Here is a 15,910-nt window from a genome sequence, read left to right on the forward strand (position 1 = left end):
CCTGGGTTGCCGATCACCATTCTTCAGTCCTTCCGCTTTTGCCTGGGCGTATGCAAATTAGCCGCCACTTTTGTTGGCGGTTAACCGCCATCTTAGTTGGCAGTTGATTTGCATAAGGATATGCTGATTAGCCAATGGGAAGAGTAGCGGTCGTACGCTAATTACCATTTTTCTCTTTTATTAGTGTAGATTAGAGGCCTGGTGCACGAAATTCGTGCATGGGGGGGTCCCCTCAGCCCAGCCTGCACCCTCTCCAATCCAAGACCCCTTGGAGGATGTACAACTGCCCCAACCCCCACCAGCCTGGTTGCTCCCAACTGCTCCCCCTGCTGGCCTGGTCGCCACACACAGTCTGCTGTTCAGTCATTTGGTCATCCCTTACTAACTCCCCTGCAGGCCCTGTCGCCCCATGCAGCCTGCTGTTTGGTCATTACTATTACTGTGATGGCATCCTGGACAATTTGCATATTCCTCTATTATTAGTATAGATGTTCATATGTTGATCACAGCTCCAAAACTTCTTTTTGTAATCTTTAATTTACTTCTCTGTCTCACCTACTGGACTGTAAGCTCCATAAAGGAACTAATTATCTTCATTCTACTGTCTTAACACAATGCTTAGTGAATGTTTTTAAAATAAATGAATAATTAAAATAATATATAAATATTTCTGCCATTCCAATAATAGAGGACTGAGTTGAACAGAAAACTGAGTGTTAGAGGAAAGTACCCCAAATAATATCACTTTTTAAAAAAATTGTTTTATTGCTTAAAGTATTACAAAGAGTATTATATATGTCTCCTTTTTTTTCTCCCCTTGACCTTCCCCTGGCCTCCCATACCCCCCAGTGTCTTGTGTCCATTGGTTATGCTTATATGCATGCATACAAGTCCTTCGGTTGATCTCTTACCCAACCCCCCAACCCTCCCCGGCCTTCCCACTGTAGTTTGACAGTCTGTTCAACGTTGCTCTGCCTCTGTATCTATTTTTGTTCATCAGTTTATAATGGTCTTAATTATCCATAAATGAGTGAGATCATGTGGTATTTTTCTTTCATTGACTGGCTTATTTCACTTAGCATAATGCTCTCCAGTTCCATCCATGCCGTTGCAAATGGTAAGAGTTCCTTCTTTTTTACAGCAGCATAGTATTCCATCGTGTAGATGTACCACAGTTTTCTAATCCATTCATCTACTGATGGGCACTTAGGCTGTTTCCAAATCTTAGCTATGGTGAATTGTGCTGCTATGAACATAGGGGTGCATATATCCTTTCTGATTGGTGTTTTTGGTTTCTTGGGATATATTCCTAGAAGTGGGATCACAGGGTCAAATGGGAGTTCCATTTCCAGTTTTTTGAGGAAACTCCATACTGTCTTCCATAGTGGCTGCACCAGTCTGCATTCCCACCAGCAGTGCACAAGTGTTCCTTTTTCTCCACATCCTCTCCAGCACTTGTCGTTTGTTGATTTGTTGATGATAGCCATTCTGACAGGTGTGAGATGGTACCTCATTGTTGTTTTGATTTGCATCTCTCGGATGATTAGTGACTTTGAGCATGTTTTCATATGTCTCTTGGCTTTCTGAATGTCCTCTTTTGAAAGGTGTCTATTTAGGTCCTTTGCCCATTTTTTGATTGGATTGTTTATCTTCCTTTTGTTAAGTTGTATGAGTTCCCTATAAATGTTGGAGATTAGGCCCTTATCAGATATAATGTTGGCAAATATGTTCTCCCATGTAGTGGGCTTTCTTGTTGTTTTGTTGATGGTTTCTTTTGCTGTGCAGAAACTTTTTATTTTGATGTAGTCCCATTTGTTTATTTTCTCTTTAGTTTCCAATGCCCTAGGAGCTGTATCAGTGAAGAAATTGCTTCGGCATATGTCTGAGATTTTGTTGCCTTTGGATTCCTCTAGTAATTTACTTCTCTGTCTCACCTACTGGACTGTAAGCTCCATAAAGGAACTAATTATCTTCATTCTACTGTCTTAACACAATGCTTAGTGAATGTTTTTAAAATAAATGAATAATTGAAATAAGATAATATATAAATATTTCTGCCATTCCAATAATAGAGGACTGAGTTGAACAGAAAACTGAGTGTTAAAGAGGAAAGTACCCCAAATAATATCACTTTTAAAATATATTTTTGGTCTAATTGAATGAGGAAAGCATACAGCAAACTTAAAGGCATAATATGCCCAGTCAATATGAAGGAATAAATATATGTACTTTTAATGCCAATATCATAGAATTTTAATATCAAACTTATAGAACCTAAGAAAATTTGAACTTAAGTGATTTTTAGATTTTATATAATTATCAACATAGTAGTAGTTCTTCAAATTTTTTAGTCTCAGGACCTTTATTCTCTCTTAAAAATTAAAGACACCAAAAACATTTTTAATATAGGTATATGTATCAAACATTTACCCTAGTAGAAATTCAAACAGAACAGTTTTTACTCATTTTAGGTAACATGTAATATAATTTGTGAAAAATAACTATAAAAATATTAATGAAAAGAGTTGCGTTGTTTATTTTTACAATTTTTAATAGAAGACAATTGTATTCTCCTCTCTGTTCTGTACCCGCTCTGATGTGATGCATTGTTTTTCCTAGAGTTGCATGAAGAAAATATAGCCTCGCACAAACATATGGTTAGAGAAGGGAGGAATAGTCTAGTAGCCTTTCCAGATAATTGTGGAGTTCTCCTTTTCTTTTACACCGAAGCACAACAAGTGGTCATTTCTTAACCATTAGCTACACTGTGGAATCTAAAACCATCAGTGAAATTTTTCTCCTCTGCTATAATAATACCCATTGGCCTGTCTTTTCCTTTGAATGGATCTCTTACCCAGAGGTAATTTTGCATCAGGCATTGGTCATTAGAAAATATGTGTTCACTGAGCTCCATAGATCTTCCAAATGTTGACAGTTTTTATGATACAATATGAAAAACCTTCATTCATTAATACCACCACTGATTTTATCAGTAAAGTCTTAGTATTAGAAAGCTAAGTTCACAGTAATAGATAGAAGTTTTGAAAAATTCTATTTTTCCTTGAAAGCTTGAATTATTTCATTGGCAACAAATACTGCCAATTGTTTTCCTTAAATTGACAGGCCCACTTTGTTCGTTTTCCAGACAATATCTGCCAAGTACTAAATCTGGAAAGCTAATCTATATGGTATTTATTCATCTTGCAACTTGAACAATCACACAAGTGCTTTTCCATGTGACAATCATACTTATGTAGCAGAAGTGCTTCATACATTTAAAAATGTATATTCCAATGTTAAGATTTAATAAAAATAAGAATTCTTACTGCTTAATCAGGGATATTCTTCAGTGAAACTGGCTTTTTTTTAAAACCATGATGTGTGTAGCAGTGAAGAATACAATAACTACCAATGCAGTTTTCATATCAATTGTATTTGATTTGGTGCCAGCTGTGCTATGGCTCCAGCATTTTACTCATCAGTGCAAATGTCTACAAAGTTTAAAAAAAAAAAGCAAATTATGACCTTAGTATTACTTTATAGATAGTTTTGATCTTGAGGATCCCCTGAACTGGTCTAAGAAACCCTTGGGTCTGAGGAACACTTTTTGACAACCACTATCTATCTGATAGAGCTATCTTGACAAGGCTTTACATAGTGCAGGCTACTTCCACTAGATATGGCAAATAGTCAAAGAAAGGTCTGGGACATTAAAATCTGGGAATTATGATGCAAGGAAGAGAGTCCCACAGCCCAGAGAAAGGAAGAGGCCAGGAGGAAAGGAGGTACCCTGAAGGAGAAAAACACGGAGCCTTGGGACGCTGTTAGGGATCCTGCTGTGCCCAGCCCTGCATTCTTCAGCAGCTGTTCTGTCTGTTATCCCCCTTAGACCTCCAGGACTGTTTCTCACCTGTCTGGCTGGTGCAGGAACCAGTGGCCTGGCTTTCTCAGGTATCTCTCATGCTGCTTTCAAATCTCCACTTAGGGATTCCTTAGGGCTCCTTCTTGAACCATCAGCCCATCACAAGCGTAGACCTTTAATCAGAGCTGGTCAAGTTAAATATTTTATTGTTTTCCATTAAATTTTCACTTGAAGAAAAATTCCTATGCTCAAAATCAACAAGCATACTATTTCCAGCTATAGTAACAGTAAAAACAAGTTTAAAATAGGAAGCCACTGTTGTATTTTAAGTGTGGAGGTGGTATTGGATGGGCAATTTAAACATCTGACTTTGGGTGCTTAGTTGAGGTTGGAGTTGAGACGTGACTGACTGGAAGCAGGTAGACCTGTGAGAAGAAGATGTAGGCATCTAAGTGAGTGTTAGTGGGGGCAGGGAAGGAAGATCTAATCCTGACTGATTGGGGCAGGAGGCCTGAGGAGAGGCAGTCAATTGCTGAGTTAACTATACTGACTAGAGCTAGTCTATCTGGGTTCAAATAGTAACTCCACTATTTCCTGTCTGTGCAACCATGGGCAATGTATTTAACCTCTCTGAACCCTCATTTATAAAATAGGCATGGTAATAGGAGTGCCCACACCATAGGGTTATGGGCAGAACTAAATAAATTAATCTAGATTAGGTGCTTAGAATAGTGCCTAAAAGAGAGTGGGACTATATTAGTGATTCTATTTTTTTAGTATTTAAGAAATACAAGAGATAGAACTTGATGACTAAACATGAGAAGTGACTGATTAATGCCTCTACCTCTGCCTTGGGTGCCCGGGTGGATAAATTCATGTAAAGAAAATAGAAGATTTTGGTGATGCTAGAGAATGAAGTCATTATGAATCAAAATCGCACTTAAACTTACTATTTCAAATATTATCTTGTAATATTTAATCTGTTTATCTCACTACCTCTATAAATTTACTTTTTTGTTGTTGTTTTTTGTTTGTTTCAATCCTCACCCAAGGATATTTTTCCCTTGATTTTTAGAGAGAGTGGAAGGGAGGAGGAGAGACAGAGAGAGAGAAACACTGATGTGAGAGACACATTGATTGTTTGCCTCCCACATGCTCCCTGACCCGGTCCAAGCCTGCAACAGAGGCATGTGCTCTTGGCCGGAATGGAATCTGGGACCCCTCAGTCTGACAGCCAAGGTTCTATCCACTGAGCCAAACTGGGTAGGACCATTTACTTATTTTTAAAAGTCTTTGATCTTCTTTCTTTTTATTGCATAACTTAAATATATATGTGTGTGTGTATACATATATACAATATATATCTGCTATCTTTGCAGTAAACAAATATTTTAATTACATATAATATATAGCCACATAAATATGCACACTGTCTTTGCAACAAAGAAGAAACAAATATTTTATAATCTTAATTTAGTGATATAAAAAGTATCTCACCCAAATGCCCTTTTACTAGACAATTTTAACAAAACATTCAATAACTATTTGGTCATTGACTTTATAAATTTCTCTTTCTATGAAATTGTATTGAAACCCCCTGCCAAAGACATTGAATCTCTTTCATTTGTTCACTAAATAAACACTTTTAATAGCCAGGAAAAGTTCCTACCAGTTCCTACCCTCTTAATGTAGTAGGTAAGAGAGATATTTAAGCCAAATTAAAATGTGGTTTCTCTATGCTGTCTTAGAAGTCCGAAGCAAATGCTACAAGTAATCAGAGAAGGTTCAACTAACTCTGTAGGGGGGAGTCCAGGAGGTTTTCACAAAAGTTCTAATGAGTCTGGGTCTTCACAGATGAGGAGAAGTCTGTGGAGTCAACCAACTGAGGTTGGCATTTCTGGAATGTGGGCAAAGGCTTGGAGACCCAGAAGAAGGCACATTTGAGGAAGAGAGCACATTGACAGTAGCTAAAGTGCAAGAGGCCTCTGATCTGGCTGGGGACAGATGTTGGACAGCCTTTTGAACTGTTTAGAGAGTTGGATTTTATCTTGTAAACATCAGATGTCCATTGACAACAATAAGCAAAGGAAGAGCACAACCAGTTGTTTTTAGAAAATTTATTTTGACATAATAGAGGATGGTGACATGTAAGAGATAGAAAGGAGAAATAGGAAGGTCAGTTAGATGATAGCTGCAATTGTATAAGCTGAAATGATGGATGCATGAATTAAGGCATAAAGAGTCAAAATGGAGAAGCGGTAACCGATCACAGAGATATTTAGAAGGAAAAGGCAACTTCGACGAGGGTGAGAAAAGGAGAACTGTCAAGGGTGACTCAGGTTTCTAGATGGATGACAAAGTATTGGTACTGTCTAAAGGAGAGAGAACGCCAGAGAAAAATCAGGTGTAGGAAGATTGGTGCAAAAAACAATTGAGTCTTATTTTGGACATGCTGAATTTTAAGTGCCTGCTATTCCCCGATTTAATTTATTTCATGAGCAATCTTTTTTTTTCTTCAGGGATTAAGTATTTTGGCTGTATTACTAAGATTATTATGTTAATCACATTTACTACATGTCCCCAAAGTAGTTTCCCACATCTTGCAACTTTATTTTCCTCTGACTATATGTAGGAAAAACTCGGATATTTTAGATCTGGTCTTCATTGAAATGACATTATTCCCTGACCTCCCTCTCCTCCAACTTCTGAGAATGAGAATTCTCATTCTTTGTCAGTATTTTCGTAATACATTTGCCCTTACGATTTATGTCTCTATGAAGAAGGTTTCTGTAAGATACTTCCAATAAGGATTCAATATCTCCATGTTTAACATGTTTAACATGGGATCACAACATTGAACTTTTGGTTAGTAACATTATTGAAATTGTAATAGTCATATATGACACACCACAGCAAACATCGTACTCAATGGGGAAAAGCTAAACACTTTTTCCTTAAGATCAGGAACAAGACAAGGAAGTCCACTTTCACCACTTTTATTCAACATAGTATTAGAAGTTCTAACCACAGCAATCAGATAAGATAAAGAAATAAAAAGCATCTAAATTGGAAAGGAAGAAGTGAAATTATCATTATTTGCAGATGACATGATACTACATAGAACCCTAAAGATTCCATTAAAAAAAAAACAATTAGCCCAGCTGGTGTTGCTCAGTGGTTCAGTATTGACCTATGAACCAGGAGGTCATGGTTTGATTCCTGGTCAGGGCATATGCCCAGGTTGCAGGCTTGATCCTTAGTAGGGGGTGTGCCGGAGGCAGCCCATCAATGATTCTCTCTCATCATTGATGTTTCTATCTCTCCCTCTCTTTTACTCTCTGAAATCAATAAATATATATTTTTTTTAAAAAAAATTTAGACCTGATAAATAAGTTTAATAAATTAGTAGAATACAAAATTAATATTCAGAATAAGTTTCATTTTTATACACCAATAATGAACCATCAGAAAATGAAATTAAGAAAAGAATGCCATTGAAAATTACATCAAAATAAATAAATTACCTAGGAATAAATTAACCAAGGAAGTAAAAGACTTGTACTCACAAAGTTATAGGACATCAAAGAAAGAAATTGGAGAATATACAAATAAATGGAGGCCTATACTGTGCGCATGGAGAGAGAGAATTAACATGATTAAAATGTCCATACCACCCAAACCAATCTAGAGATTTAATGCAATCCCTATCAAAATGGCACTTTTCACAGAACTAGAGCAAAATAATTCTAAAATTTGTATGGAACTGCCAAGGACCCCAAACAACCACACCAATCTTGAGAGACAAAAATAGCAAAGGGGGAGCTATCATGATACCTGATATCAAACTATAGTACAAGGCCATATTAATCAAAACGACATTGTACATGCATAAAAACAGATACATAGATCAATGGAACATAATAGAAAGCCCAGAAATAAACCCACATCTATATGGTCAATTAATCTATGACAAAGGATGCAAGGACATACAATGAGGTAAAGACAGTTCATTCAATAAATGCTGTTGGGGAAACTAAACAGGTATATACAAAAAAAATGAAGCTACTGCCTTCTTAAACCATATACAAGAAAAAACTCAAAATGGATTAAAGACTTGAATGTAAGACTCTTAACCATAAATGGCCTAGAAGAAAACAGGAAGTAAACTCTCTGACATTGCTCTTAGTAATAACTTTTCTGAGTTTACTGCCTGTTTTTTCCTAGGACTTTTCTGGTTTTGTGTCTTAACATTTAAGTTTTTAATCCATTTCTGAAGATAGTCCAATGAGCCTTTGTTCAAACTAATATGTATTGAATGCCTGAACATATGTTATATCAGTTCTGGCTGACTTAAGATTTTATGTTCTTTCTGTTATACCAAGCTGTCTCTCATAAAATAGTGCATGGGTTTTACCAGTCTTCATGCAAAATAAAGGACAGAAATAAATGATTGTTTAACATGCATATGTCCATGCTCTATTACAGAGTGGAAACTTTAGAAATCTATCCTAAAACAAAATGGTTAAAAACAGAGACACTGGGGCCATGTGTCCTGTGGGTAAATCAAGGCTCTGCCACTTACTGGTTGGGTGTCCCATGTTTCTATGCCTTATTTAACTCATTTGAAAATAAAGAAAACAATATTTACCCTATGGGGCTGTGATGAATACAATATGACTCAACATATCCAGAACCTTTAGAATAGTGTTTAATATATACATTTTATAGATCTTATCATTCTTGTTAGCATTGTCATTGTTACTATGACTACTACACAGCACCATTTATCAGCCAGTTAGATTTCTGTCAACATCAGTCAGTATGAAAGTAAGAGGAAGAGCATTGAGAAAAAGAGCTGCCCCAAAGTCTCTGCATTTTACTTAGCAACAATAATTAGGAATCTTTGAAGAACAGTCATTTCAAGTCCTTATCTTTAAGCATAAATACAATGTGCATGAAAAGATACCGAAGAATTGAAGCAATGAAAAATCCTCTGTAGTAAAGAATAGCCCATTGCAGTTAGAAATGATCACTGAGAGCAGTGGAGGAGTTAGAAGAATTACCAAACAAGTAAGGAACACACATAGTAGGGTGGCTGCAGGGTCACAGAATAGAATGGCTACAGGGCTGCATGGCCGAGCGCCTCACTGGTGCACTGGCCCAGCCCAGCACCATAGAGTTGACAATGACAAGACCTTGAGAAGAAGTTGGAATACATCAGTATGCCCTGCTCACTCAAGCAGAGAAATTCTATGGAAATATTTCTATCATGGTTGAGTATCATTCTCAAGATGTGGGTGTGATAAAAGGTAAACTTAATTTTTTATCTGGAAAATTCTCTCATTTTTCAATGGTAAAAGATTTTTTAGAAAGAAAATTATTGAGAAATGTGTAAAATAACTGTTAGGAATAAGTCATCCATTTGGCTATGGTAATATGTTCAAATGTATTTTTTATTATTATTAGCATACCACAGAACAAGTGGGCAGACAACTGCATAACCTCATTTTATTTTTGACATTTGCAATTACATATGACATTTACACTTTCTATACACAATTGTAATGGAAATTGTGTGACTCATCTGTAAAGGCATTCATAAGAATATGAAATTCCTTAATATTTTCAAAGAAAAATTAGCATTTCTAGGAGCCAACCATTTTGGACTAAGGGGAATTCACCAATAAAATCCATGCCTTGAAAGGCAAATATCTATTGTTGGAATTATCAAGCCCAACATAGGACGAGGCGTGGTGGGGATGTTGTGGAGTGGATTAATCTTCAGATAGGTAAGTATTCTGGGTAACGTTTAAGTTTGTTTCCAGTCTGCAGTCTGGAGATATAATTTAGCAACCTTAACCAGCCCTTCCAGGTATTACAGGCCAAAGTTTACAAAACGTTTTGAAATAAAAACATTTCATATGAACCCCTATTTATTTGTTTAACTACATTTGCTCTGTCCAATAGACTCTTCTGCCATGATGAGAATGTCCTATATTTGTGCTGCCCAATATGGTAGTCATTAGATTCGTGTCGCTGTGGGGCACTTAAAGCACGGCTAGTGCAACTGAGGAACTGAATTTCCTCAGTTTCTTACCAGGCACTAGAGGCAGTGGCGACCTTATTGGAGTACACAGCTCTATACTCACTTTTTTAAATATCTAATTTATATATGCTTATTAATATTTTGAACTTAAAACATTGTTTCACAGAAACTGAGGATCAGTATGGTGCAATGACTCCAAAGACAGCCCAGGTGAGTAGAGCTCTTCTAGAGCTAAGAAGAAAATTTACTTTCACTCTGAATTTACTTTCAGCCAAGCAAGCACAGCGCCTGGCACAGAGTATCTGTCAACAAACATTATGCACGTTTCTTTGAATTCCTTGACTCTCTTAATTCAAAGTCAAATATTCAATTCACTCAATCCCATAGGCTTCTTTTAAAGATAGTACCAGTTTCTTATTTCATTTTCTCTGTGCCAGAAGTCCAAGGATAATAAAAGTTCAAGAACTTCATGAACCAGCTCAGCACATGAACTCAGAGATTAGTCAACAGCTTAAACAAACAAGGCTGGCCAGCTGGTCCCTGCTCTATTTTACCACAGTCTGGGGCAGGGACAAAGACATTTAGGAAAGAACTTGGGAGTGTTTCTCTTGCCTCATCACCCCTCCCCCTCACTCCAAACCCATCAGTCTAATCTAGGAAGTGTTTGGCTGATGTTAAGTGAGATAGTAGCTAGTCCTGGGACCACTGTTGTGCTCAGGAAGGTTTCTCTCCATGGGACTTGGTGAGTCCATGTTGTGCAGAGCCCCTTCCTAGTGGCATGCAGCCTGTTTCTCTGTGCCTCCCCACCACAGACCTGAGCCACAGGGCTCTCACTTGCGTGTTGTTTAATGTCCTAGAGGAGCAGCTCTGTAATACCAAGAAGAGCTTAGACAAATAAATATAATCAGGACAAACTATAATTAATGGGCTCCACCACATAGCCAAACTGCCCAACTTCATAGTTTCAGAGTATTTTGGATTCACCATAGAACATAGAACTTGCTTTTTCGGTAACTGCTCTGTTTGGAGAACAGTCCAATCTAGGCTGGGATTGAGTAGGTGGTTCCTTCAGTACCTGCTGTTAGAACGGAGTCTTGCATGCAATTTTTGCTAGTTGGTATTCTTCACTGGTGTAAAGAGTTGAGGACCCCAAACCTACAGACACTAAAGATGGGCAAATACTCTGATTCCAGAGATTACCATTGTCAGAAATGAATAGGCTTTGTTACGGGTTGAGTTGTGTGCTCACCAAAATGTATATGTTTTGAAGTCCTAATCTCAGAATGTGACTATATTTGGAGTTAGGGTTTTTACAGAGGTAATTCTGTTAAAATAAGGTCATTAGGGTGGGCCCTAATCTGATATGAAAGGCCTTCTTATAAGAAGAGAAAATCTGGCCCTGGCCAGTTAGCTAAGTGGTTAGAGCGTCAGCCCACAGACCAAAGGGTCTTGGGTTTGATTCCCAGCAAGAGCATGTACTTTGGCTGCAGCCTTGATCCCCAGCCCTGGTCAGGGTGCTTTTGGGAGGAATCCATTCAGTGTGTCTCTCATATCAATGTTTCTCTTTCTCTTCCTCCCTTCTTCCCTTCCACTCTCTCTCTCTAAAGAACAATGGAAAAAATATCCTCAGGTGAGGATTTAAAAAAAAAAAGAAGAAGAGACAATCTGGACATAGATACATACAAAGGAAAGATGATGTGAAGACAGGGAGAAGACCACCATCTACAAGCCTAGGAGAGAAGCCTAGTGAAGATCCTTCCCTTGTGGCTATCAGAAAAATCCAACCCTGTTAACAGCTTGATCTCAGACTTCTAGCCTCCAGAACTTTGAGAAAAAAAATTCCTGTTGTTTAAGCCACCCAGTCCATGGTACTTTGTTACAGCAGCCCTAGCAATCTAGCCAGGTTCCTCCAACCCATCTCAGTAAGGCCACAACCTTTTTAGTAGGGGTATGATCTCCTGACTTGGTATTTTCTTTACTATCTTGAACATATAACCAGAAGTAACACTCCTCTGCTAGAGGTTAGAGCTATTTTCCTCCCCTGAACACTTCTATCCGAAATGTAGCAGGTAAGTTGTGGCATTTAATTTGGTGTCTCTCTCCCTTTACTCCCTCTTTTCCCATTTCCCAGAATAAATGAGTCTTTAGAGCCCCAGAAAACATCTTCAGGATCCAACCTGCCCCCACGGAGGCCAGGGAAGCTCTGAGGGGTTTCCAGAGTTCAGGTCAATTCTTCCCAACTTGGCCTGAGGAACACCCAGGCTGCCATGAAAAGCAGCTCTTACCGGATGCTTCTGACTCAAATAGTATTTTGTCAGGATCCATGGGAATAGCATACCATCTCCATAAAATACTATATTCCGTATGCTGTCCTCAAATAGTCAACATTATTAATAAGATGAGTTGTATTGCTTTTAGTTTTCCTCAGAAGATATGATGTCTTTATTTTCTTTCCCATCACAAGTATGTGATTCCTTTTGCTATTCAGTATTGGTACCTATTATTACCACTATATTAAAGAGTTGGCCATATTTTGAGAATCCTAAAGGCCACTACAGACCACAGGAGACCCTCCTTCCCTCTCCTGAGACCTATCTTAGTCTAGTTCTATATCCTGAGAGAGTTAGACCTCAGGGATTAAGAGTAGGGGTCAGAACAAAGTGAAAGGTAAGAAAATATTCGCTTAGACTGTTTCTGGCTTTGTATAAATTCGTCATTGAGTCCATCAGCACCTAACACTGTGCAATGTATGGGAGGCCATGGGAGAACTAGGTCAACTCCAGCCCTCAGGGGTTCCACCATCTATAATAGGGGTGGGGAGTCTACTGAAAGGGAACTTGAGCAGGAAGTGTGGTGAAAAATAGGAAATTTATTATGAAAGCTGGGCCCTTGGGATAGGTATTTGAGCCACCTCACTAGTAAAGCACTTGCCAGAAAACCATGGCCATTTCTTGCTCTGTTCCCATAATTTAACAGATAATTAGAACACAGAGGCATTCAGTAGTCCAAATTGCCCATCCCTCAGATTTATTCACTCTTCAGGGAGAAAAGTGGGAGTCCTTTCCTCGAAATTCTCAGGGAGGAAACAGCCACACATTTTACCTGAAGAGCTCATTTCAAGTATTTAAAAACATTTTCCATCGATAAGTTCTTACTACGTCTGGTGACAGATATTTACTAGACTTTTTGTGGTGATCATTTCACAATATATACAAATATCGAATCATTATGCTGTATACTTAAAGCTACTATAACATTATATGTCAATGATATCTCAATTTAAAAAAATACCTTACCAGTATTCCTCAAAACTGTCCAGGTCATCAAAAACAAGGAAAGTGATGAGTATCCTAAAGAGCTAGACACTAATTGTAATATGGTGTCCTGGATGGGAACCCAAAAGAGAAAAATCACATTAGGTAAAAATTAAATAAATCTGAATAAACTACTATAGGCTTTAGTTAACAACACTGTATCAATATTGGTTCATTAATTATAACAAATGTATTGTACCAATATACTAGCAAGATGTTAATAATAGGGCAAGTTGGGTAAAGAGGTATATCGGCACTATCTTCTCAATTGTTTTGTGAATTTAAAACTTTGCCAAAAGTAAAGTTTATTTATTAAAAGTTCTTTATAGTTGCTCAAATCCATCACACTCTAATTTTAATTACTTTACTATATATATATGAAAGCTTAAGTGACCATAGTAACCAAAATAACCTAACAGTCAACCGAACAGGCTGCGTGGGGCGACCAGGCAGGCAGGGGGGACAGTGAGGGGCGACCAAAGGACTGAACAACAGGCTGCGTGGGGCGACCAGGGCAGCAGAGGGGCAGTTGGGGGTGACCAGGCCTGCAAGGGGGGGCAGGGAGGGCTGACCAGGCCAGCAGTGGGGGCAGTTAGGGGCAATCAGGTGAGCATTTAGGAGCCAGAGGTCCCAGATTGTGAGAGGGATGTCTGACTGCCATCTCAGGGATCGGGCCAAAACCGGCAGTCGGACATCCTCTGAGGGGTCCCGGATTGGAGAGGGTGCAGGCTGGGCTGAGGGGAAGCCCCCCTCCCCCATGCACAAATTTCGTACACCAGGCCTCTAGTTTTTATAAAATTCTACTTTCATATAAAAGCAATATATATGAAAAAATATTAATAACAAACTAATCACTCATAATCTCTCACTGGTGAGAATCCATAGAAATAATCTAGCATATGAATATCTACATATATTTATATAAATATGTTTCCATTATTTAGAACATAATGTACCTGCACTTTTGTGTCCTATTTTATTTACTTGATATTGTTATAAGTGTTCCTCCTCACCAATAAATATTCTTCATAAATATCACCTTCATAAGTAAAGGTTTGAATCTATCTCTTTGGTTTCCATGTTTATTTTAACATCCATAGCTATTTGGTGACACTGAAAATAAATCATTAAGCTTTTTATTATATGTTAGAAATTATTTGAACATCAGATAACCTCATCTTCTCTCTAAAACCCACTCAATCACTGAAGTTCCTGGATAAGGTCAATGTAGAAAGAAGTAAGGTTCTAACGATGGGGCACATGCTCAATACATCATTTTTTCAACTTATGACTCAGTGGTTTGTTCTTTAGGGACAGAAAAAAATCAATGGTATAAAAGCAGCCACAAAAAGTGTCCTATTTTCCACTTTAAGGGTTGCACCCCATAATTTTCTTAGCCATTGCCCATTGCTGAACATTAAAATTGTTTCAAACTTTTGGCTCTCGTATATAATAATGTGATGACCTTTACTGGCTATGGAATTTCCACTTGCACTTATTTCCATATTTCATTGTTAGGCTATAGTCCTAGAAGAATTATTCTATGAAAAGGTAAAATTTTAAACCCTTTGATTCATATGTTAAGCTATAACTTATAATTTTGCAGCCAACATCATTTTCAAAAAGCATAACCTTTCATATTCTTAAAGTGAGCTATTCAACTTCCTCCTCACCAGATTCAGAACTTGAGTTTCTTTAAACTTTAAGCTCCTTTCAAAGGAGTGAAAAGATTCTAGACTCCAAGATGTATCATCTATCTTGGATGGAGAAGCTTGTACACTATAAGGCTCTTCAAGTATGATGGAGGAGCCTTTGGAGTCCATGTTCCCCATAGTCACACACAGCCTTCACAGACTGCTCTCCAATGTGTTCTCTCCCTAATGTTGGAAGACTGCTGTCTCTATCCCAGCAATAAAAAAGAGAAAACAGACAGAGTGATCATATTGACTAAACAAGGACCTAGCATGATTGTATGTAAGTATACATACAAAGACAATGGGACTGAGTATTTTAAATCCAGACCATACCGCTGATATGTATTTATGTCTCTTAACAGAGTTATTTATTATTCAACAAATATGCACTAAGTGTCTGCTATGTGCCAGGCACTGTGGTAGATGTTGAGCTTATGATGGCAAACAGCACAGACACCGTCTCCACCCACGTGGAGTGGAGTGTATGTGGGTGAGTATGTGTAAGAGGCACCATGAAGTCAGATGGGGAAGCCTGTGGACAACACACTGCAACCTGACCTTTCAATCCCAGCCTAACCAGCCCCACTCCCAAGTCCTCCCACACTCAGAAGACACGTCTTTGTGAGTTTATCTTCCCTATGCTCAGCATGCTTTGGAGAGGTGATGCAGAGAGCAGAGGCAAAGCCCCGGGTTTAACTGAGACACCAGACGTGAAAGAGGAGAAAAGGTGGCCTTTCCCCACCCCTTTCAGGCCCCATATTCAATGCTCGCATGAAGGTAAATAGTAAACAGGAAAACTCACCACCACCCTGACTGTGACCTACTATCTGCTAGGCCAGACTGGCAGGTTTCCTATGCAAATAAAGCCTCCTCGCTCTGTGTCTAGGGCAGGTTTTATTTGCAGAGCAACTGACCAAATCCTAGGGCTCTGGTTTGAGCCCAGACCTTCGAGGACCCCAGGTCTTCCAGAGCATGTCTGCTCACACTGCGAGTC

The sequence above is a fragment of the Myotis brandtii genome, unplaced genomic scaffold, assembly GCF_000412655.1.
Source record: "Myotis brandtii unplaced genomic scaffold, ASM41265v1 scaffold1307, whole genome shotgun sequence".
Classification (NCBI taxonomy): domain Eukaryota; kingdom Metazoa; phylum Chordata; class Mammalia; order Chiroptera; family Vespertilionidae; genus Myotis; species Myotis brandtii.